The sequence below is a fragment of the Spinacia oleracea genome, chromosome 2 (genome assembly GCF_020520425.1).
Source record: "Spinacia oleracea cultivar Varoflay chromosome 2, BTI_SOV_V1, whole genome shotgun sequence".
Taxonomy (NCBI): Eukaryota; Viridiplantae; Streptophyta; class Magnoliopsida; order Caryophyllales; family Amaranthaceae; genus Spinacia; species Spinacia oleracea.
The window spans coordinates 81027007-81051614 of record NC_079488.1 but is presented as its reverse complement, the minus strand read 5'-3'; the positions used below and the strand labels follow the sequence as shown (position 1 = coordinate 81051614).

The window sequence follows — 24608 nt, the reverse complement described above, 5'->3', positions numbered from 1 at the left end:
ACCCATAACTATCTTCGGGATTTCCTCACTGACCAGATCACTAGCAGACACCCCGGAATCAACCTCAACCGGCATAGAAGGACCATCATAATCCCTACCACTCCTCAATGTAATTGCATTAGCAGACTCTCTATTTTCGGGCTGTGAAGGAAGTTGGCCTGGTGGCCTCCCTGCAATAGTAGTAGCCATCTGTGCCAGCTGTGTATCAATGATCTTGTTATGAGCAGTAAGAGCATCGATTTTTGCATCCTTTTCACTTAGAGATTTTTGCATTTGTAGCATCATGTTTCTCATCTCTACTAGCATAGGGTCAGGCTGTGTGGCTTGAGGTTGTGGTTGTGGGGGTGATGTGTGTTGTCTAGAGAACCCAGGTGGCCCACTAGACTGTTGGTTGTAGTTGTTTCGGGGTTGGTAAGATTGTTGGTGTGGGGGTTGATATGGTTGTGGTGGTGGATGTTGAACTTGGTGAGGGTTTTGGATGTTGTTGCTCCTGTAGGAAAGCAGAGGGTTATTTTTGTAGCCCTCATTGTAAGAGTTGGAGAATGGGTTGTTTTGTTTGTAGGATTGAAAAGCATTACATTGTTCAATAGAGCTTCTACATTCCTGTGCATAATGACCAGACATTCCACAACTTTCACAAATAGCAGTAGGTTGGGCACTCATAGCAGCTACACTAACAGGTTGGGCAGATTGAGCATTGGCCGCTTGCATATTATCGAATTTATAATGTAAAGCAGTCAATTGGGCAGTTAATTGTTCAATAGAATTTAAATCATGCTTACCACCCCTCTTAGATAGACCTCTAGGATTTCCATACTGGGCATTGTGAATGGCTATCTCCTCAATCACCTCCATAGCTCTAGGCACCTCAAGTTGCATGAACCTCCCACTGGCAGCTGAATCCAACAAACATCTAGACTCATTGCCCAGACCATTATAAAACTGCTGAATCAAGAACCAATCTTCCAAACCATGGTGCGGGCATTCTCTTTGCAAATCCTTGAATCTCTCCCAAACCTCGAACAAACTCTCATCCGCTTGTTGTGAGATACCTAATATCTGACCCCTCAGACGAGCCGTTTTCTCAGGTGGAAAATATTTAACATAAAAAGCAAGAGCCAAGGATTCCCAATTATTGATTTTCAAAGCCGCCCGATTCAACCCATTAATCCACAGTTTAGCTTTCCCACTCAAAGAGAACGGGAAAAGTATCTCCATAGTCTGCTCCGGAGTCAATCCCTTTTGCTTGATGGTGGAGCAATATTGGATAAAGGACTGAATGTGAAGATTCGGATCTTCACCTGGTTCCCCACCGTACTGGCGTCTCTCGATCATGTTAATCAATGCGGGCTCAATCTTGAAGGTCTCAGCTGCAATAGAAGGCATGATCGCCTTTGGTAGTACGGACAGACTTGGCTTAGAATAGTCCGTAAGCCTTGGGGTAGGTGGCGGTATCAGATTTTCGTCACCCATCTCTATCTCTGAAACTGAATCTGTATCTGAAGGAAAAAGATCGCCAATATTATGATCAGAATCAGAGTAATTCCCACACTGTGCAATGAAAGTTCTTCGTCTACGAAAGGTTCTTTCGGGCTCAGGATCGAATGGAGTCAGATTACTAGTACCTACGGTCCTGGGCATAGACAAAGACTACAAAACAATGTGAGATCCGGTCTCAAGGAACGTGAGTTCCTTGAGTAGTAACAAACAATAGTCTAGGATAATCAATCAACAACAGAAAATAAAACCGTTTCCCCGGCAACGGCGCCAAAATTTGACAGGCTAAATCGCACTCCTATCAAAGATAAACCTAACGTTCACCAACTAAAAATATAGCAAGGGAAGCAAGGATCGTATCCACAGGGAAACAATGTTCTTTCTACTATTAATCGGCAATTCTAGACTATTGGGAAACAAGAATATAGGTTGATTTGTATAATGAAACTAGGTTGATAATAAAATAGGGAAAAATCAGATATTAAAAGGTCTAGGGCACAGGTTCACCGATGAACAACATTCCAGGATGACAACAATCGATAATAATCAATAAAACAGTTAATTAGACTAGCATGCTCTCTCGAATCGATACTAATCATAGACTTAGAATTAACGGGCTCTCGCTACGTATTAATCCCAATTCTACCTATTGAAACAAGCCTAAACATCAAATTGCATCTCCCGAATCTTAATTTGATATTGCGAAACTAATACAATCAAACCTGCGCAAATCTAATTGCAAAGTAGATAAGGGCAATCAATAGGAATTAACAGCTAAACCAACAATCAACAACAATTAATCATCCTTTCACATTCGTTCATGGATTCCCAAAAACCCTAGAAAATCAACTACTCACACATATTAACAATAAGCAAAGCAATTGGCATGATTGAAAACATAATTAAAGCTTAAACAAAGAATTGAAATAAGGAATAATACCTAATTGAAGAACAATGGCAAATGAAAGCTTCGATTTTTCTTTGATTGAAAATAAACTAAGTGTTTAGAGCAAATTAGAGAGAGAAAATTAAACTTAGAAAAATAAACTAAGGGTTTTGTGCTGGAAAAATAAGATGTCCCTCAAAAATAAAACAAGTTTGCTTATATAGTTTTGCCAAAATAAGGCCTAAAAACGGAATTAAAAAACGCGAAAAACTGCTGGAGGTTGGCGTCGCCCGACCGGGCGACGCTTCGCCCGACCGGGCGACGCTTCGCCCGATCGGGCTAATCACTCGATAGTCGGCCCGATCGGGCCAAAATCCGCCCGATCGGGCGGGTTGCGAAATCTCCACAAAGCCTCCAGATTGACCGCCCGATCCGGATCGGGCGAGCTGCGCCCGATCGGGCGCGCGTTGATGAACTTGGCTTGCTTATACTTCCGCCCGATGGTTGCATTTCGCCCTCAGCTTCCAGGGCGATTTGCAATCTTCAATGTATCTCGCCCGTATCACCAAGTCTAACTCCCGGGGCTCAACCATAAGCATCTCAGGCTCCCGAAAGTCGACGATGGAGGTCCCGAACTTCTCGGACTCATATAGTGGCCTTGATCAACAATGAAACGGGTCTAAAACGACCAATTTCTCATAATCAAACCTGAAACTCAAGGCACACTCAATAACACACATTAGTACTAGAAACGGCTCCTAAGAGCACGTTTGATACATAAAAGTACTAAGGGACGGGGGTAAAAATTCTATATAAAACGCATATATCACCTGCAATAGCTAAACTGCTTCCACAAGCTGAGCATAGGCTCTGTGCAAGACATATTTTCACAAATTGGATTAAGACCATCAAGGGAGCCCCTTTGCACAAGCTGTTTTGGAGTGCTGTGAAAGCATATACCAAGGAGGAGTTTGAAGATTAAATGAACAAGCTACGACAACAAAGTGAAAAAGCTTACACAGAGATGTGTGAAAGCAATGTGCAAAGGTTTTGCAGATCTTTTTACCAAAAAAATGCATGCACTGGTGTCACTTGTAACAACATGGCAGAGACATTCAACTCTTGGATCATCGAAGCTAGGGAGAAACCGATATTGACAATGTTAGAAGACATAAGGAGGCAAGTTATGTCTAGAATGGTTGAGAAGAAAACGCAAGCTATGAAGTGCAATGGCATTGTTACACCAAGAATTCGTGCAATATTGAATGATAATAAGCAAGCTACACGAAATTGGAGAGATATTGAGGTTAATACAAATGTTTATGAGGTGCAACACATCCATAACAGTAAGTTAACATATGTTGTTAGATTGGAGCAGATGGTGTGCGTATGTAGATATTGGGATGTGATTGGAATTCCATGTGAACATGCGTTGGCAGCAATATGTGCTAAGAGAGAAATTCCTGAAACCATGTGGCTTCTTGGTATAAAAAGGAAACATATGAGACATCTTATTCATTCTCTTTAGAGCCTTTGAATGGACAAGTTTAATGGAAGAAAGTTGAAGGGGGGCCGATTTTGCCAAGTGATCCCCGGGTTAAGTATGGGCGGCCAGCAAATAAAAGAAAAAAAGGATTCAGTGAAACAAAGCGTAAAACACGACAGTATAGAGTTCCCAAGGGTGGAAAGCAAAGGTGTTCTATTTGCAAAGAGCTTGGCCACAAGTGTCGAACATGTCCTAATAGGATGGTTGGCGAGCAATCAGGAGAAAATTAAGATTCATAAGTGCCACTACACCTCAACAGTGACTGCATCATCTACTTAGATCATCATCTTTGTCAGAAGAACTTATATCTATTTTTGACTTTGTAACAGTGTTTTTTAATACTACTTGTCTTTGATTCAACTATCTCAATTGTTTCGGTTGTTTTTATTTGAATTTGACTATGTGTGACCAGAGACATATAGAACTATCATTTAATTCAATGAATTTTTTTAACAGGTCTTGTATACACCAGACTTCATTGTATACAGAAGTCTTGTATACACCAGATTTAATTGTATACACCAGACTTTTTTAAACAGGTCTTGTATACAAAAGACTACAAATATTGTGCAAGTCTTTAAACAGGTACCTACAATTCCGTTTTAGCACCACACCAAAACTGTAAACACCAGACTTAATTGTACAAACACATGAGGCATATATGAGGTAATTAGCTTCAATTATTTCGTAAGTTTATTAATCTGGAACACCAAAAGAATTTCTACAAATGTTTTTTTTTTAAAAAAATTAAATTTTGGGAGCTATAGGAAACTTGAATTAATCCAAAAAAAATAAAGTAGCACATAATCAGACATGAGATTAAGACATGCAAAAAAGAAGCATATCCAACATATCTTGCTTACTAATAGATAAAGCAAACCACTTATCCCAAAATCAAATAAATGACGCAAATCATATGGTGATGATGGTGGTTTAATTTAATCAAACCCATCATATATTCAATTACACAATTAATCAATTAGTAATTTTAAGTGATTTTTCATCAAAAAAAACCTCTAAAAAGTAGCGTAAACATGAGCAGATCAAGCTAATCCTTGATATTTAAACAAAAATTATAAATCAAAGAAACAGAGTAGTCATATCATGAGAAAAGGCAAGAGAGTACCTGGAGAGGGTTGATCCCGTTGATATCATCTTCCACTCAATTTACAATTTTTCTTTGTCTTCGTTTTCAGCCCACAATAATCAATTTGGAATTTACGAGAATTATTTGCGATAGTGAGATCTGTAAAAACAAAACCAATTGGCATGGAGTGTGAGGTTGTGAGCTCATGAACTAGCAAAGAAGATGAGCCGCATGAAGTGGAGTAAAGAGCTTGAAGAGAAATTAGAATTTGTTGACAGGGAAGATTAATGGAGTAATGGGACTCAAAAACTTCTTGTTTGTCTCAATAAAGAATGGGTATTTGCGTACAACTGTATACTCCGTATGTCTCAATAAAGAATGGGTACTCCTTTTTTGACAGGAATACAATTGTTTTTTTATTTTTTTTATTAGTTATTGTATTCTGTTATTGTACACTTGTATTTAGATTTTTTTTTACAATTAAAATATTAATGATGCCATGTCAGCATTTTCCGGTTACAAATTCACCGTAAAATGTAGATGGGGCCTGATTTCACATTTGATTAAACTAACGGGGCCAATTTTCTACGTTGCAAAGTTAAAGGGGTAAATTACACTTTCAAGGAAAGTTAAGGGTGTAATTAGCCACATTCGCCTTTTATTAAATAAATAAATCTGAAATTTCATACTTTAATAATTAAAATACGCCTCAAGAATCAAAACATGTAAATTATCACAATACAGTGTTCACAACCGATTCCCAGCATTTTAATTATTCAAAACAATAATAATAATATAATTTAAAATACAGAATTGAAATAGAATAGGTAAGGAAGAAGAGAATTATAATAATCCGACCTATAGCACGGAACAATCACGAATTGAATGTGATTGGGCGAAAAATTGAACGAACGAACAAAACACACACACACACACACACACACACACACACACACACACTTCGTGTGTGCGCGCGCGCGGACGAAGGAGCGAAGGCAGCAGTGCGCGCTGGGTGCGGCACGCGGGGGCGAGGGGTGTGCGACGGGGCGAGCAAAGAGAGTGAGGCGAGTGTGCGTGTGGCTGGGCGAGAGGGGCAGCAGTGCACACAACAACAATAACAGCAGCGCGCAACAAGGGGAAGGGGGCAACGCTGGCTGCGAGCGAGGGAGGAGCGACGAAGTGTGGGGCCGCGAGGGGCACAAGACACGGCAGCACAAGGCACGGAAGCACAAGGCACGACTCGTGCTCGTGCTCGTGCTGTGCGGGTGAGAGGAGCCGGGCACAAGGAGAGAGAAAGGAGAGAGGAGTGTTGCGAAAGTAAAGGAGGAAGGGTTTAATGAAAAATAAGTGGATCATTTAATGAGGAGAGTCCTATTTATAGGCTCCCAAATCCCTAGTGGGCTAGGCTTAGGAATTTGATATTGGGCTAGCAATTAAATGATTGGCCTAGCCTTAGAGTTTAGAATTAAATTCTTTTGATTGGGCTCGTTTAATAAAACGAGTTGGACTTTTATTTAAAAACCCAAACCTTTAAAATTATTGCGACCCATTAAATTTCCCGACTCGAAAATTAAATTGGTTTCATAATAAATTAAAATAATAAATATTCTAATTAATTAAAATATATTAAAATAATATTTAAATGCAAAATAAATTCTAAAAATCATAAAATGCTTTATAAATATAATAAAATATATTTATAATTATTATAAAATACGAGGTATTACAGTGGTGTGACCTTATAGGTTCAGTCAAGAGTAAGCTGTGAGCCTAATATAGATTAGAACTCACTGATCGGAAGCATTGCTCCAGCTAGCTATTCCGATCACTTGATCTCACTAAATTAATTGTTCGTAATTAATCTGAACCTTAGTATTAGAATAATGCACCTTTGGTGAAGGGCATATTTCCTTCAGTGAGTAGTTCCCTTAGGACTAGAGGTTGGGTGACCCTTACTAGAACTATGGAATGGAAGCTCTTTCTCTCCTCTTGTATGTAAACTTTGGTGTTTGTTGCGCTTTGCTAGTCGTTGTGATATTATGTCCTTGCTTGAGATGGGTGTTTGAGAATCTAGAAGAACATAGGTTGGTATTTCTTGTTTTTTTCCTTATTCCGAAACCCAAGAACAAGTTATGATTCATGTGCTATAGTTGTTCTCCTAACTAGGCATTGAGCACAGAGCCATTGACACCAAAAATGCTCCATTTGACACGGAAAAATGTGCGATCGTCGTGTTGACCCTAGGAGCGTGATTATAGTGGATGTTGATTTTCATTTCTATTTACCTATTTGCCACCGTGACCATCGGGAACCTTGGTAGGAAATTGGAAACACAACTCTAGACTCTTGAACCACGCCTTGACAATCGAGTGGGAATGGTTTGTAGTAGTGCACAATGTTCCCTAGACTAACTTGTAATCGCCTTGTGGTTATGTTTGAGTAAAGTAAGAGACACTTTCTCTTTCTACAGATATACTAGGAGGAATCCCTCTTCCATAGTCCTATCCCTTAGTATACATTACCCCGTTTGTGCAATTCGTGACAAGTTGTGCAAACAACCCAATCAACGATTGCGTTTTGAAGTGAAGTGTGATAGTGATTGAATGTGCCTAGCTAGTGTACAAAATGCTTGATCCTTGATAGTTCGACCCTTACTTACCCCTAGTCTACTATATTCATTGTAGTGTCATAGGATTGAGTCAAGTGGACTAAATTATATTACTTGCATCCGGTCTAGATATTGCCACGTGCTTACACTTCATCGTATCAATACCCTCCATGACAACCCTACGATGGGCATGGTTAAGAAACTCGGGGCCCAGATCCCAGCCTCCGAAGACCAAAAATTACATACCCCTACCATTGCTTATATTCACTAACAATGCCATATCGCATTACTATAAGTATGACACACATAATCATTACTTAGGTATAAAATGATTCCTAAACACACTCTCTCTACTTTCTCTTTCTACAAGAAGTTGACTTGAGCAACAGACAGGGTTTTCTTGGGAACCCCCCTGAGACAGTTTACGTTTGTCTTTTTTATAGAAAAATACAACAACTCGAAAACACAAAAGAAACAATCCGGTTGAAAGAAACGGTTCGCCTTGCAGACGAAGCTTCCCTGTTTATTTAAAGTTTACAATTTCTTCGCATAAACAAATGTAATTTACAAAAATTTCTTGTGTATTTATTTTATCCACCTTTTTCATTAATGGTAATATTGTTATTTTACCATTTTAACAATTCCCATTTCCCAACCCTTTAGTAGATAATAAACCATTTAACTAAATGTGGATAAAAATTCAAATTTCCTACCGTACTTCCACACATTAAGACCCTTTATTTCTTTTTAGTATAACTCTTTAATTTATCATTAGTTTGCTTTACTGTTCTTTCAAATTCTGCACTTTAGGAGCAAAATCTCCTCTTTCAATTCAAGTCTAGTATTATTTCTTACCTTAATCTTATTATTGCTTCATTTATAGATTTCTTTACATTTTCTGAATTTTTAGCTACTTTATTAGTGATTAATCACAATTTATGTTAGCTCATTGATTAATGATACCTACAATTTTATTATGAGTGTCTTTGGAGTTGTTTATGTTTTTTAATGTACATGAATGTCTGTTGAGTTGTCTATATTTTAACACAAGGAAGTATTAATATTGAATTAACATTAAAATGAGTCAAATAAAAAACAAAAGGAAAAAGAGGGAAGATAATGGAGACTGACACATGTTAGTGATGTAACTATGGTTTGAGTTTTTAAATACTAGGTATAGATTAATTAAGGTTAATTTGTAAATCATGAATTGGACACTAACGGCGTTGATGTCCTTTAGTTAATAGGGGTATTTGGTACATTTTCAGAAACTTCAAAGGTATTTAGTGCATTTTGAAAAAATTGAGGGTATTTGGTCATTTCGTGAAACCTCGAAGACATTTCATGAAAAAATCATTTTTTTCCTTCATATTTACCCGAAATCCTTTAGGACCCCTGTTTAGTTGTTTCCCTTGCTAACTCATTGCGGTTGTTGCAGCGGTGAGGAACAATCTATATCTTCTAATTCCACTTGCTAGGTAATAGTTAAGATTCAAGTTATTATTTTTATTGCATTATTATTGGTAAAGTTGCAGCATTTACTCATGAGGTAATATTTATGCAAAAATGTTATTTTTGTACTATTAGTGAGATAAGATTGACTATACATAAAGGTTTCGACTTTTGTATTTTAAAATTGATTATAGGCTATTGTAGTGTTTTCAAATTTCTAAATTTAAAAGGTTGCCTATCTTTCCGTAATTATTTTCTACTCACAAGAATTATGTCATTCATTATGTTTTCATGATCGAGTTGTATTGCGGCCCATATAGAGTTGAAGATTATAATAGTTGAATACACATTGGTGATTCAATTTGGTTCTGGACAATTTTTGCGTAATTATGTGTATTTAACACATCAAATCAGAGTGAGATGTTCCGCATGGAGTTAACTGGTTACATTAAAATATATCGCGACTCATAATCCATCACACACTTTTGTATTTGTTGAATTTCGTTTTTGCGAAATTCACACGACATCCGGAAAATGGGAACCGAAACTAGAACATGTTGCAACGTGTTCCTGAAAATGGGATCCGTAAACATACTGGAACCTGTTACAACAAGTTCTGATTAATGGTAGCCTATCGTTTCAAAAAGAATTATTGCTAATTTATTGAAAAAATATAATTTATAGTTTGTGCTTTGATTGTTTTATAGGCTGTGCTTAATGTGTGATTTTATATTTATATTTTTCAAATTTTAACTTGGATTGATTAATATTTTGGGCATATGAGTCATTTTTATTGGTTCCCGGTTCCTGATTTTGAGTAATCCATATTAGATTGGATGTGCGGATTTTTCATGAAATACCCCCGAGTTTTGGCGGAATTCACCAAATGCCCCTCGACTTTCAGAAATACATAAATTACCCCTGTTTCAAAACATAATACACCAAATACCCTTATGACGTCATCAACCCTAATTAACCAATTTAACTCACCCATTAACCCATGTTTTACCAATTAATCCACTAAACTCCTAATTAACCCTTTTTTTTTCTTTTTCTTTTTTCTCTTCTCTCTCCCCCCTTTTTCTTCATGTTTCTTCCATGGATCTCCATCTCCACCAAGATTGTTGACTTGCCAGCCGCCACCATCGCCGCCAAGCAACACTAACAACATTAACAGCGACGGTAGAAGCAGGCCGGCAACATCACCACCAACTCATTTTCTCTCCTTTTGTTGCGACAAGTCCAACTCCATCAACCTCATCTCCCTCGGCAACTCCGACATCTCCATCAACAACTCCGACATAGCCATCAACAACTCCGACATCTCCCTCAACAACTCCGACATAGCCATCAACAACTCCGACATCTCCCTCAGCAACTCCATTAACAACCAGCTCTCCAAGAATGCAAATTAAGATCCGAAAATCACATAGAAGAAAATCAAATACTAGAATCGCATAGAAGCAAAATCAATCAATTTTTTGGGCGAAATTCCCTAGCGTCCACCGTCGCTGCGCTGATTCCCCCGATAGAAGAAGAATCAGCCGAAGAAGTCGTAACCCTATGCATAGGCGGAGGCAGGAGAGGTGGGGAAGAAGGTGGTGGTGATTTGAGGAGAGAGTAATCGAAGTTGGTGGTGGAGGAAGTGGTGTTGGCTGGTGGTGGTGCAACGAGGAGGCACAAGAAGACGGACGGGAGAGAGGAGGGAACTGCAAGGTGGGGAGCAACGCTGCTTGAGGAGTAGAGGAGAAGAGCGACGAAAGCAGGGGAAGAGGGAGGATGAGTGGCTGAGTTTTGGCTCACTTTCTTTGAAGTTCTTCGTTCTTCAATTTTCGTTGATTCTCTTCAAATTTCTTCGAATTTGTTCAACTGCTTTGATTTTTTTTTTTTTTTTTGCTTGGTTTGGCTTCAATGGAAGTGGTGTTTGCTTGGTGAGCTGATGGAAGGAGGAAGGAGGAAGGAGAGAGAGAAAAGAAAAAAAATGGGTGGGTTAGTGGGTTAATGGGTGGGTTAGTTAGGTTTGTTAATGGGTGGGTTGATTAGGGTGTTAATTAGGGATTAGATTGGTTAATTAGACGTTAATTGGTCGATTATAGGTTTGATGACGTCATGAAAGATATTTGTTGTATTAAGTTTTGAAATAAGGGTATTTGGTGTATTATGTTTTGAAACAGGGGTAATTTATGTATTTCTGAAAGTCGAGGGGCATTTGGTGAATTCCGCCAAAACTCGGGGGTATTTCATGAAAAATCCGTTGGATGTGTACAAGGTAGCAAATAGGATACCCGTTCCAAAAATTGGAGAACCGGAACCTGTTGAGGGTACTGTATGGGGTTTTTTTGTGCAAAACTTGTTTCCCGTTCTACAAGAGGGGCGGTTCTTTAGAAAACCATAGAATTTTTGTACCTCGAAGGAGTCGCCACCAAACATTGTTTAAAGTCTCGTTTGGAAAGACCGCAAGTGACTCTATTTTGGATAAGGCTTTGAATCCTCGAAACGGATGGGTGAGATCCGGGCACGGGAACGAAATGCTTATTTCGCGAGCTTTAGAAATATTCAAGTACGTTGGCACAACATTTTCGAAAAATATAACCTAGATTAGACTATGTGGGTTCGAATTTAGAGCAAATAGAATCTCTATTTTGTATGGTGGTCACTTTGCTTTAAAGATTAATTTAAGGAACCTAAGGCCGGTTTGTCCAAGAAATTATCTTTGTTAAGCGTGATGTAACCTTTGTATTTTGTTGTATTTAGCATATGCGGTGATGAAAGCAATAAAGCAAATAAAGCAACATCACAATACTAAATAAAGTGCGGAATTAGTAAATACAAGACCCCCTAGAAATGGACTAGGGAGTAGGTCCACATTGCCTAGAAATGGGCTAGGCAAGTAAAGATGCGGAATTGAAAGTGCGGAGTTGAAATTGCGGTATTGAAAGTGCGATATTGAAATTGCGGTATTGAAATTGCAGTATTGAAATTGCGGTATTGAAAGGTGCGATATTGAAATTGCAATATTGAAAGGTGCATAATTGAAACTTTTACTTGGGCACATGAGATTCGAACGCCAAGCGGCTCCTTATAAATAAGTGCGCCCGACACGAATTCAAAGCCAGAAATCTCAACTTGGGAGAGGTTGCTCAACCCAAATATCCTAGATTTTGCATGTTAAACTTGAACTTGAAAGCTTGAATATTGAAGTTTTGAACTTGAAATAATTGAAATTTGAACTTGAAAGGATCCTAGTTTAGGGAAGTAACCATGAACAACCCTAAACATGGTGAGATCTTGAAATTTGAAAACTTGAACTTGTATATTGAAAAATGGAGTTTTGAATCTCAAAAGACTAAGCCTTTAAATGTTAAAAGGTGTCATCTTTGATTACCCCATACTTGAAGGTGATTCTAGTCCAAAGAGGTGATTGTAAACAACTTTGGACATCCTTAAATCTTGAAAGTTTGCATTTTGTATTTTGAAAAAGTTTGTATTTTTGGAAAACATGTATGATTGTTACAAGTGGTGTTTTTAATGATTAAAAAACACAAACTTGCTAATGATTTTGAATTCAAAGCAACATAGTTGATTAAAATGGGATTCGGATTTACCTATTTAGGTTTAGGCAAGAGCTCCCAATTGCTTAGAATTTAGGAATTTTGTATGTGTTTTTGAGGAGTTTTTGAGTTGCATTTTGAGGCGTGATGTCAAAATTACGACGTTGTATTGTTGTTCTCCTCCTCATTATGCTGAAAATGAGGGGTATTTATAGGAGGAATGGGTGCAAGGCGCCAGCACACGCCAGCGCAGCACGCTAGACCAGCGCAGTGCGCTGCTGACGTGGCTTGAATGCCGCCAAAGCAAGGACGCGGGCTCCGTCCTTGTTTCGTCTTGTAGTGTTATACCTTTTGTACGAATAGTACTAGGTTTGGCGTTTTATATTTGCTTGGAGATTAAGGCATCATTTAGCGTCTAAAAACAAGCCTTTCTCGGGTTTTGAATTCCAGTTTTACGGGACGGGGACCGGCATGCTCGGTTTTGTGGGTCGGCGCCCGAATTTGACTTGCCTTATATGATTTTGAGTGGAAAAGGCCTAGTAAAATCAATGGGATGGTCTACTAGATGAGATTGTACTTGGATTTTGAAATTGGATTTGGAAAGTTGTATTTTGTACCGAGAACCGAAAGGGGAACAGTCTCGGGGGTTGGATTTTGGAACTTGAATTTTGGAAGTATTCTTAGCAATTGGGATTTCCGCCTGGAGTTATTCCAATCACCTAGTAAGGATAATGGTATCGTCATCATCCCAGAGGGGAGACACAAATTAGATGTCTACAGAAGCCCCCACTTTGACTGAGCGTTCGGTTAGGAAAGCGCAAGTCAAAATATTTCGAAAGGGACGGAGAATGATCAAGATGTTCTACAATCGAGACCACTCTTTGTACGCCGGTACCTGCATAAAACAGGTGTTAGAAAAAAGGACAGAGTCTACCTCAGTGCGGTTGGTGATGATTCTGGTTTGCACTTGTACTTTTCCGCCTTCAGTTCAGGACGGAGCTTGGCATTGAAAATTTTGAATCTTGAATTTTTTGAATTTTTGAATTTTTGAATACCCGGAGTTAATCCGTTTGGGATGTGCTTTGCTGGGGATAAGAGCTTTGTACTGGCCCTTAAAATTTTGAAATTTCGACTGACTTTCCCGGAGCTTGGGTCCGTTGGGAGTTGAACGCCTGAGTCGTTGTATTTTTTGGACTTTGTATTCTTGAAATATTCATCTGTTTGTACTTGGAGATACGGGTGTATACCAGCATTTCCGATGGATGGTCCGATGCGACGTTTGATGCTTGATGCGGAAGACCATAGCAGCAAAGGACGTGCAATCAGCACGGGAGACCGCGCGCTGAAGATTCGCGCATGCATTGGGCAACGCTATATAAGCGCCCCTTGCCGTGCCATTTTGAGGAGCACTTCTTGCTTTCTTGTTTTCTTTCTCTCTCAAAGGTCGAATTATCTTCCCTTGGTCTTGTTCTTGCCTTATCCATGTAAGTATTTCATGTTTTGCTTATGAAATTACTCCAGGATTGCATGTAGTTTTGATTTTCTCGTACTTTGAAATGATTCTTGTATGCTTAAGCTTCTTGAATCTTGTAGAAGATTGTTTGATAGCCACTTGAACTTGAACTGTTGGAACTTGTAGTTTTGAATTTTTTGAAAGTTTTCTTGAATGTATATTTTTGTATCGGCTTCGGCATGGATAGCCTAGGCGTTGATGTAGAACTTGTATACCTGCTTTGGCATGGATAGCCTAGGCGTTGGTGTTTGAACTTGTATACCTGCTTTGGCGTGGGTAGCCTAGGCGTTGGTGTTGAACTTGTATACCTGCTTCGGCGTGGGTAGCCTAGGCGTTGGTGTTGAACTTGTACCTTGAACTAGAGGTCCACTGGGAATTTGTCTTGAATTTTTTTGACTTTGTTTAGGCTAGTATAGGATAGCCCCCAGTTTAGAATTTTGACACCTTGTACTCCACTTGATTTAGTATGCCTCGTCACACTCGGAGGAAGCTCGCCGAATCGTCGGTGGTTCGAGCTGCTGAGGAAGACGCTTCGGATGATTAAGCGGCTGCAATAAACGCGCCAGACGGGGGTATGGTTCCCCGGGATGCGCCTACTTTTGCTGGTACTGGTTGGAGCCCTTCCGACCTGGTGTTTCTGCCGGAGTGGCACTTGTCTCAGTGGCCTCGCGCTGGCATGGTGAGTCTTGTACTGCGTTTTGAATTTGTATTTTGTATTTGTATAGGTTTGCAGTTAAATCGTTCACCTGTAGGCCGATTGAAAGTCGTTTCGTACTTTCTGGTCCTTGGTGGAGGTTCAGAGGGCTTTTAAAGCTCTTCGTGCTGATGAGGAGGCCATGGAGATTTGGTCACAGACGGGCCTGGCCGACTTCTGGCGTACCATGGGAGGTACTTCGAGGAGAACGGGGATTAAACACCGGCTGTGGGCTTTGTTGGAGCGATGGTGGGATACTACCAACACCTTCCACATGGCATGGGGGGAGATCACCATTACCCCATTTGAGTACCGCCACATGTGGTACCTAGAGGAGCGAGTGTCCCCTCAGCACAATTCGGGGGAGAGACTTATCCCCAAGGACCCACCGGGGTCCATGCTGCCGTTGGATGAAGAGCTGGTCCGGCTCTATATGGAGGCTAGGGATTTTGTACACAGGAAGGGGAGCTATGACGACTTCCTGAAGAGGCTGGCTCCACCAGTACGCTTCGTACTGTCGGTGAGCTTTTGAACCTTGTATCTTGCATTCTTGTATTCTTGTATTCTTGTATTTGTATTGATTGGATGATTGTATGATCGTATGATTGTATGATTGTATATAGGAGGAGGAGGTTGATCCTGAGGACATACCCCATGCTGATAGGATCCTCCGTTATGAGAACTCGGACGGGGAAGAGGTGGTGGAGACCATCCCTTTTGCTTCTCCTCCGCACCGGAAATCATATGATGATGTACCTGAGCATTATGCCGCTGTGAGTACTGTTGCATTTTCTTGAAACTGATTGTAATCTTGTATTTGGAAATTGATCTTGAATTTTGTATGCAGGCGCCTCGGGCGAGAGTGCGTCGCTGGATGCTCTTGCTTGATTCTTGGAAGAGGCATTGTGCCAAGCTGACCCGGAAGCTTTCTGGCCGGGACAGAGAGGTGCCTTTCTTGATCTTGAAATTTGTTTTTTAGAAATCCGAACTTGGATATTGACTCTTGAAATTGTATTTTGTATAGGAGCGCCGTCGAGACCGTAGAAGGTCCGTTGACAGAGAACCCCAGGTGGAGACGTCCTTGAGGCAGGAGGGGCCGAGCTAGGAGCTGGGACAGGGGTCCGGTGCTGGTGCTCATCAGAGGCATTATGATGCTGAGCGGGGAGCTTCCCCTTTTGTACATGTTGATCCCACCAGGCATTCGTTTGGAGGTGCAGGCAGTTCACGGCCCTTCGTTTCTTCCCCTGGTTACTATTTCGGAGGAAGTGGTCCTCAGCCTTGGGGTGCAGATTCCTGGGCTTACTATGCAGGGATAGAGAGGATGTGTCAGGCTCAGATGTTTGGGTCGTACCAGTATATGCCGATGCCGCCGCCGTATCAGTATTCCTCTCCTCAACAGGGAGTTCATCCCTCCACTGGCACACTTCGTATTTCGGAGCAGGATCCTAGTACCCCTGGGACAGAGATGGATCGGGATCTGGAGCGCCTCAGGAGGCGGAACATGGACAAGGTGCATGTGGTTGATGTCACTGTTGATGATGACTCAGATTGACCCTGCATGGTAGCGAGTTCAGCTTGCCTGGGTTGATTTTGTATAGGCTGGATTGTATTGTATTTGTATGGATTGAAACTTGAATTTTTGTATGGTTGTATTGCTTTGAACTTGAATTGGTTTGGAAATTTTGAAGATTGGTTTTTGTATGTTTGAATGTTTGGAATTGTATGCGTTGTGTGTGCCTTGAAATTTGTGGCTAGATGCATGCATGAGAGATTTCCCAAAAAATTTTGAAAAAATTTGCCCCATTTTTCGGGTGTATATACCCACTATAAGCCCCCACTTTGATTGAGGTTTTTTGGTTAGGAAAAGCGCAAGTCAAAGTATATTCAACTCTTTCTTATGCACATGCAGACTCGACTTAGGACGCCGATCTAGGACTAGAATGCTTGAATTTTGAAATTGATCCGAAATCTGCCCGGAGCGTTGATCCGGACTGCTTGAAATGGCGCGGCTTGCGGCTTTGGAATCTTGAATAATGGAGGTTGTACTCTGCTGTCCGAAACACTAAAGAGTGTGTACTCGGAGTCATAAAAGAGGACGGTGGCCTCGTCCTTCAGTGCAGGCCCCTGCGTCTGGTGCAGGCCCCTGCGTCTGGCGCAGGCTTGGCGCCTAGCGCTTGTGAGCTGTCGTGCAAGCTGACTCTTGTATAAATAGGGAGCTTGTTGGATCACTTCTTGTATCAATCCTTCCCTGCTATCATTGCATACTGCTTCCTCTCGAAAAGAAAAGAGAATATGGCTGTGTCCTTTGAGAGTGCCTTGAACTCGTGGCTTGGTTCGTTAGGCAAATTGGAGAAAAGGGAGCTTGATGGCATGCATCTTGGGGTGCTCGTCTCTTTACGGTTTGTAAAATTGGATTTGCACTTCATTCTTGCTGCTCTGGAGGCTTGGGATCCGAATCATCATGTCTTCCGCTTTGGAAATAATGAGGTATGTCCCCTCCCTGAGGAATTTAGTGCCATATTGGGGTGGCCCATTATGCTGGAGCCATGCATGCCCTGTGTTGAAGAACACTTTTTCTTGAGTTTTGAAAGGTATTGGGGCTTGAAGCCCCCACTTTTGAGTGCTGTTGTATACGACAGAGGTGTGGATTTGTCCCTCTTTGTCACCTACTTTGCTGGGCTTGATGTTCCCAAAGTATTCCGCCTGAGAATCTTGAGTTTTTGTATATTCGCTCGCTTTCTCTTTGCGAAACAGGGGTTTGGCAATGGTGATGCCACCCTAATCGAAATTGTAGAGCAGTTTGCTAATGGTCGGGACCCAATGCCGCTTGTGATTGGCGAAACATTGATGGGCCTTGACATGCTGAAGTCGGACCCCTCTTCTCTATCGTCGGGAAGTCTGGTATTACTCCAAGTAAGCATCTAGAGCCTTCTTGTACATTGAATTTGTACTTGTATTTGAATTTTGAATGTTGAATTTTGAAATGCGCTTTTTGTATACTCCCCAAGGTTTGGCTTATGGAGAGGCTCATGTTGGTGGCACCACCAGAGAACATGGAGAGCTATAACAGAAAGGGATCCACTGTGCGGCCCATGCTGTGTGGCCGTCTTTCATTGGATGAGTGGCGATGCGCACTCTCTGAGGTTGAATCTTGTATAAGGTGGGTAGTTCCTTGGTGGGGAATTGCTGCAATGAGGCATGCCCCTGGTTCTACTGCTTTGAGGGTGCCAAGCCTCTCGATGCTAGTCTTCTACTCGCCAGCTCGAGTGATGAGACAGTATGGCTTGAAACAGGAGATCCCGGACTGTATTGAAGAGAACCCGAAACCTGTTATGCTGAATGCAAATCCTCTTGAAATTTGGAGGCGGTATTGGGTTGCCAAACCATTCTTGAGTATTCAGTTCCCACATGAGCCTGTTACTCTGTCTGCGGGGTACATTGTATGGATGAGAGGTCTAAGCTAGAGGGATATTTATTTCTCCGGACCAGCTAGAGTCCGAGGTTCTAGAGCTAGACATCCTGGATCAACTGACTATGAGGAAGGTGACGGGAGTGTGGCCCATCCGGTGCTTGATCGTTCGGAATCCAAAGGGGGTTCGTCGTCCTCCCGTCTTGATAGGCTTGCAAGTTCCTTCTCCCGCCGCTTGGGCAAGGGGAAGATTGATGATTGATTGCGGGAGGAGTTAGGGGATAGTACGTACTCAAGGTGCCAAGACTCGAGAGCATGGTCGCCCGACCCTAGATCTTTGTAGGCTAAATGTGTTTGAAATTGTATTGGAAGGAATTGTGTTTGGAATGTGTTTGGAAGATGTGTTTAGATGATGTGTTTAGAAGATGTGTTTAGGAAGTGAAAAGGCTTTTGAACTTTGCTTCACTTGATCCTGACTTTGTATTTGAATTAGCTTTGAAGGCCTTAGGGCCAAATAAAGAGTTATTGTGTTAAATTCCACTTGAACATGCTTTGCTTTGAATTGGCACATTTAGAATAAAGACAACAACAATTTTTGAAATTTGATTTGATTTGATTTTTAGGATGCCCTTAATTGAGGAAATTTTGATTTTTTTTGTATTAAAGTGGTCGGGCCTCGAAATGAGGTTGCCTACGTGTCCCGTTAGGGAATCAGGCCGGACGTAGTTCTGACTACCTTACAGGACTTTGAATTGGATTCTTGAATTTGAACATGGAACTTAGACATAGAACTTCTTGAGTTGATCGAGGTTGGTCAGAGATCTGAATTCTGTTCCATCGATGTCTGTTAGTTCGACTGCTCCCCCGGAGAGGATCTTCTTGACAATGTATTGGCCTGCCCAGTTGGGTTTGAATTTTCCCCTTGGGTCCATGGTGCTTTTGCGAAGGGCTTTCAGGACAAGCTCGCCTTCTTTGATGTTTCGGGTTCTGACCCTTTTGTTGAAATGTCTGGCCACTCGGCGCTGATAGACTTGTACATGGTGAGCGGCTTGAAGCCGACGCTCATCGAGCATGACTAGCTCGTCACATCTTACTTGTACCCATGCAGCTTCTGGGATTTTGCTTTCGAGGACTATCCTTAGAGAAGGTATCTCTAGCTCGATAGGTTGTACTGCTTCCATTCCATAGAACAATGAGAACGGAGTTGCACCAGTTGAAGTGCGAATTGAAGTTCGATATTCCCACAATGTGAAATGCAGCTTCTGGGGCCAGTCTTTGTAATTGGTAGTCATTTTCATGATGATGGCTTTAACATTCTTGTTGGCTGCTTCGACTGCCCCGTTGGTTTGTGGGCGATAAGGCAAAGAGCGATGATGTTGAATCTTGTACTCGGTGAATAGATCTTCACACTCTCCTTGAAAATGGGTTCCCTGGTCACTGATGAACTCGTGATGAACTCGGTGCCTGTTGGAGTGACTTTGCCGATGACGTCGATACCCCAGGCTGAGAACGGCCACGGTGATGATTGAGAGTATAGCAGTGATGGAGGAATGTGCTTCAGATTCGCACACTTTTGGCATGTAGGACATTTCTTGACAAAGAAGTAGCAGTCTCGTTCGAGGGTAGTCCAGTAGTATCGAGCCTTGATGATCTTGAGGGGGCTAGCATTTTTCCATTCATGCGGGTGCCACAGACTCCAGCATGTATGTCGTCCATGACTCTTTGAGCTTCGTGCTTGTCAACACATCGGAGGTTAGGACTTCCAAGGGACATTTTGTATAGAATGCCGCCTTCTATGACGAAATTGGCTGATTGTAATCGTAGAGCCCTTTGATTCTTGCTTGAAAAGTGTGGGGGATACTCTGAATTTTATAGATACCTTTGAATGTCTGTAAACCAAGGCTTATCTTCGTCTTGCTCGACGTTGTCAATAGCATGGATATATGCTTCTTTTTTACGTGTTCAATTGTAAGTGGCATTTCAGCCATGCTGCTTGGAATGTTGATCATTGAAGCCAGTTTTGCCAGTGCGTCGGCGAATTGATTCTCCTCTCTCGGGAGGTATGTATAGCGAAGCTCTTCTATTTGTTCAGACAGCTTCTCAAGATAGGACTGGTATGGAGCCAAGCTCTCGCTCCTAACTTTCCATTTGCCGGAAATTTGATTGATGATTAGGGAGGAATCCCCGTACACTCGAAGTTTTTGGACGCCTAGTGCTAAGGCGGCTTCCAGGCCCATGATGCATGCTTCATATTCTGCCGCATTGTTTGTGACGTTGAATTGCTGTTTTGCTGATATAGGAATGTGAGTGCCGTTTGGGGCTACTAGGATTACTCCAACACCACATATGTTCTGGTTGGAAGCACCTTCAAAATGCATTGACCAACTGTCATCACTGGTCATTAAGATTTGCTCGTCGGGTAAGTCGTAATCTTCCTCTTCTGCCTCAACAGGGCAGTCGGCTAGGAAGTCTGAGACTGTTGAACCCTTGATAGACTTCTGTGGAATGTATTTGAGATCGAATTCTGCTAGCATGACCAACCATCTGGACAACCGTCCGTTGGGTGCTGGTTTTTCGAATAGATACTTGAGAGGATCCGCTTTGCTGATCACATGTACTGTATGGGAGAGCATGTAGTGCCGTAGTTTATTTGTGGCCCAAACCAAGGCGATGCTGAGTTTCTCGAGCTGAGTGTATTTGGTCTCGTACTCGATCAGCTTTTTGCTTATGTAGTATACGGCATTCTCCTTGCCTTTCCTGGGCAAGCATAGCCCCCACTGCTGAATCGGTTGTTGTGAGGTAGAGCCTGAGGGGAATCCCTGGCATGGCTGGCTTTAGTACTGGTTTATTGGAAAGGTAGCTCTTGATAGTGTCGAATGCATGCTGACAGTCGTCATCCCACACTTTGGGCTCGCTTTTTCGGAGCTTTCGAAATACTGGTTCACAGATCATTGTGAGTCTTGAAATGAACTTGCTGATATATTGTAGTCTGCCGAGAAAACCCCGAATTTCTTTTTCATTCGTTGGTGGTTGCATCTCGAGAATTGCTTTGATTTTTGAAGGGTCAGCCTCTATGCCTCGAGAGCTGATAACATATCCGAGTAACTTGCCTGACGTTACCCCGAATGCGCACTTTTGAGGATTGAGCCTTATGTTGTATTGTCTTAGCCTGTTGAAAAACTATCGAGGTACCGAGGTATGCTCGTGTCGCTCTTTAGATTTGACAATCATGACGTCGACATATACCTCAATTTCCCTGTGAATCATATCGCTCATGATGGCTGTGGCTGTTCTTTGATAAGTTGCTCCTGCGTTCTTTAGTCCGAACGGCATAACTGTATAGCAATATATACCCCACTGAGTGATGAAGGTTGTCTTCTCCATGTCTCCCTCTGCCATGGGAATCTGATTGTAGCCTGCGTACCCGTCCATAAAAGAGAGTAAGGCGTGATTTGCAGTGTTGTCGACCAAGATGTCGATGTGAGGCAATGGAAAACCGTCTTTAGGGCTGGCCCTGTTAAGATCCCTGTAGTCCACACACATTCGTACTTTACCGTCTTTCTTTGGAACTGGGACGACATTTGCGATCCATTCTGGATATTTTGCTTCTCGAATAAACTCGGCCTCTAGCTGCTTGGAGACTTCTTCTTGAATTTTGAGGGAAACATCCGGTTTCATGCGACGGAGTTTCTGCTTGATGGGTTTTGAACCTGGAATAAGGGGAATTGTGTGCTGACCGATGCTTGGATCAACCCCTGGCATATCATGATAGGACCATGCGAAGACGTCTACATACTCTGAAAGTAGCTTGATAAGATCGTCCCGCTCTGCTTGAGAAAGAGTTAAACCAATCTGAACTAGTTTTGAGTCATTGTTGTTAGAAAGGTTGATTTCTTCTGTTTCCTCAATTATGGGCGTCCTGTTTTCATGATTTTCGATAGCTTTTAGAAATTCAAAGTCAGTTTCTTGTAAAGCAAAGTTGTTTGGAGTAGGATTGTGTTTTGAATTAGGACTCGAAGAGTAAATAGAAATTGAAGTGTTATTGAAATCAGCAATCATTACATCGACTGTTTTGACTTGAAGCTTGGCCTTTAGAGGCTCTTGATTGATGCAAGACTCTAGTTCTAGACACTTACACTCATTGCTAGACTCGGAAATTGAAAGACAGACTCTGGACCTAGACAAAGACACTAATCCTAAAGATAGTTCTCAGGGTATTCTCAGACATCTGCGCCATAATCGTGATAATCATCGAAGATGGGGCTACATGCACAGACTTTCAGGACTTGGTCCAAGACTTGATTCCATGTGATGTAAGGAAATGCGGCGAAGCTGCCCTTGCATGAAGTGTTGAGCCCTAAGAGGAACATTCTCACCATTTTGCCCTCTGGCAGCTCGGGCTGAATTGTACGAGCGGAGATTGCCCATCTGTGGTAGTATTCTTGAATGCACTCATCCTTTTCCTGTCGTACAGCCGGCTTTTGCTTGATGAGAGTATCTCGGAAGCTTGAACCTTTGAGGGTGAGGCAGGCAGGGCCATCCAGTATTTCCTCGAACCAAGGCTCTCCGAATAGTAGGTCGAAGTTAGTAGGCACATCAATTACCAGGAACTCAGCATTGTCGTAATAGGTGTCAAAGGAGAAAACCAGCTCGAGGACTCCCAGGACTTTGTATGTGACACCCTGGAGTTTGACAGTTTGTTGGGCACTCAGCATGAGATCGTACTCGGAGAACCCTAAAGCCTTCAAGGTGGCGAGTGGACAAATGTTCTCTTGGATGTCGGTGGTTACCCTAGGTTCGGGGATCACCCAGTTTTGAGCACTCGGAAGTAGATGGCAACAGCTTGGAACCATCAGCTCGTAACCCGGCTTGTATATCGTGGAGATCAGATTGCATGGAAACTCCTCTTCTTCATCTTCGCAGTCATAGGAGATGGCTTGTACGGAGGGGGTTTGCTTAGCCCCGGGTGGTAAGGGTAAAGTCTTGTTGTCGACCATGTTCTGGATCAAGTGCTTGAGCTTGTAGCAGTCCTCGATGTCATGACCCTTCCCTTGATGGTATTTGCAATGAGCTGCCAGATCCCAACTCTTAGGGGTCGTTTGGTTCAATAAATTGGAATGGAATGGAATGGAATGTAAACCCATACCAGAGAGGTATGGAATGACATCCCCATTCCTACTCAGTTATGTTTGGTTCGCTTTGGAATGGATTATTTATCCTATACCCGTTGTTTGGTTCACTTTGAACTTCAAAAATTAAATTTTTTTAAAAAAACACAAAATATTGCAAGGATTTACCCAGAATAAATGAAGGATTGTAATTATAAAGAAAAATGAAGGATTGTATAACTGCAGCGATGCATCATGCATATGATATTCCAAATTTGCAATACCATCGCAATTTAACGGCAGAGTAAGGATTAAGGGAACAAAAAATAAAAACTACAACTCTAAATCTCTGTCGAGAAGTTTGATAGTGAGGAACTGTTCCATTAATGGTACAAGCCGATGATACCTTTTGAGTATAAACGTCGTCGATTATGCCGGGAAAGATGGATGTTCGTTGATGATTGAAGGTTGTTGGGTCGTAGGTTGTCGGTGATGGTCGCCGGATTAATATGAAGGCCGCTGGTGATGGTCATCGGATTAATATTGAAGGCCGCCGGTGATAGGCGTTGTATGGTGGGCGCGCGGATGCACCGTCCTTTATCTCTTCTCCCTCCTTGTAGGTTAGGATTAGTAACTTGGGTGGAATGGAATGTGAATCTTGGGTAAGAGGTGGGTATGGGATTCCATGGGTATGGGGTGGAGATAGAATCCCCTAGGCATGAGACTCCATTCCAAAAATGCCTAACCAAACAATAAAATGAAAGAAATGGATTCTAACTCCATTCCATTCCATTCCAAAATGGCCAACCAAACGACCCCTTAGATCTTTTGTCAACTGGAGGATCGGGTGTTGGATCGATTGGTGCTAAGACTTGTTTTTCGACCAGCCGATCGAATGCCTCACTGTAAGACATCCGAGGTTTGTGAAGACTCTTTGTGGCCTGCCTTGATAGTTGCGCTGATTAGCATTGCTTTTGAAGTTGTTTGACTTTGGACCTTGAGGAGCCTCTAGGGCGTTGACCTCATGAACTTTGTGTGTTGTCTCAGGTCTCTTTCCCTTCCACTTTTCAATTTGTGGAGCTGGGGCTGCGGGTGCTTTCATCAGGTCATCCTCTATGTCGACCCCGATGTCGTAGGTTCTCTTGAAGCTTTCCAAACCTAGGTACTTCATGTGAGCATTGTACTTCGGAAGAAGACCGGCAATGAAAATCTTGACTAATTCTCTCTCGGAGGGCCGGGTCACTATTTGGGACGCCA

At 41.9% G+C, this 24608-nt stretch overlaps 1 non-coding gene across 1 annotated transcript; it reads left to right on the top strand.

Moving 5' to 3' along the window:
• The first annotated feature begins 967 nt into the window (after positions 1–967).
• Positions 968–1074, top strand: LOC130468214 (small nucleolar RNA R71). Its single transcript, XR_008928633.1, has one exon. It is a non-coding gene; the product is annotated as a small nucleolar RNA R71 (small nucleolar RNA).
• Positions 1075–24608: the final 23534 nt, after the last annotated feature.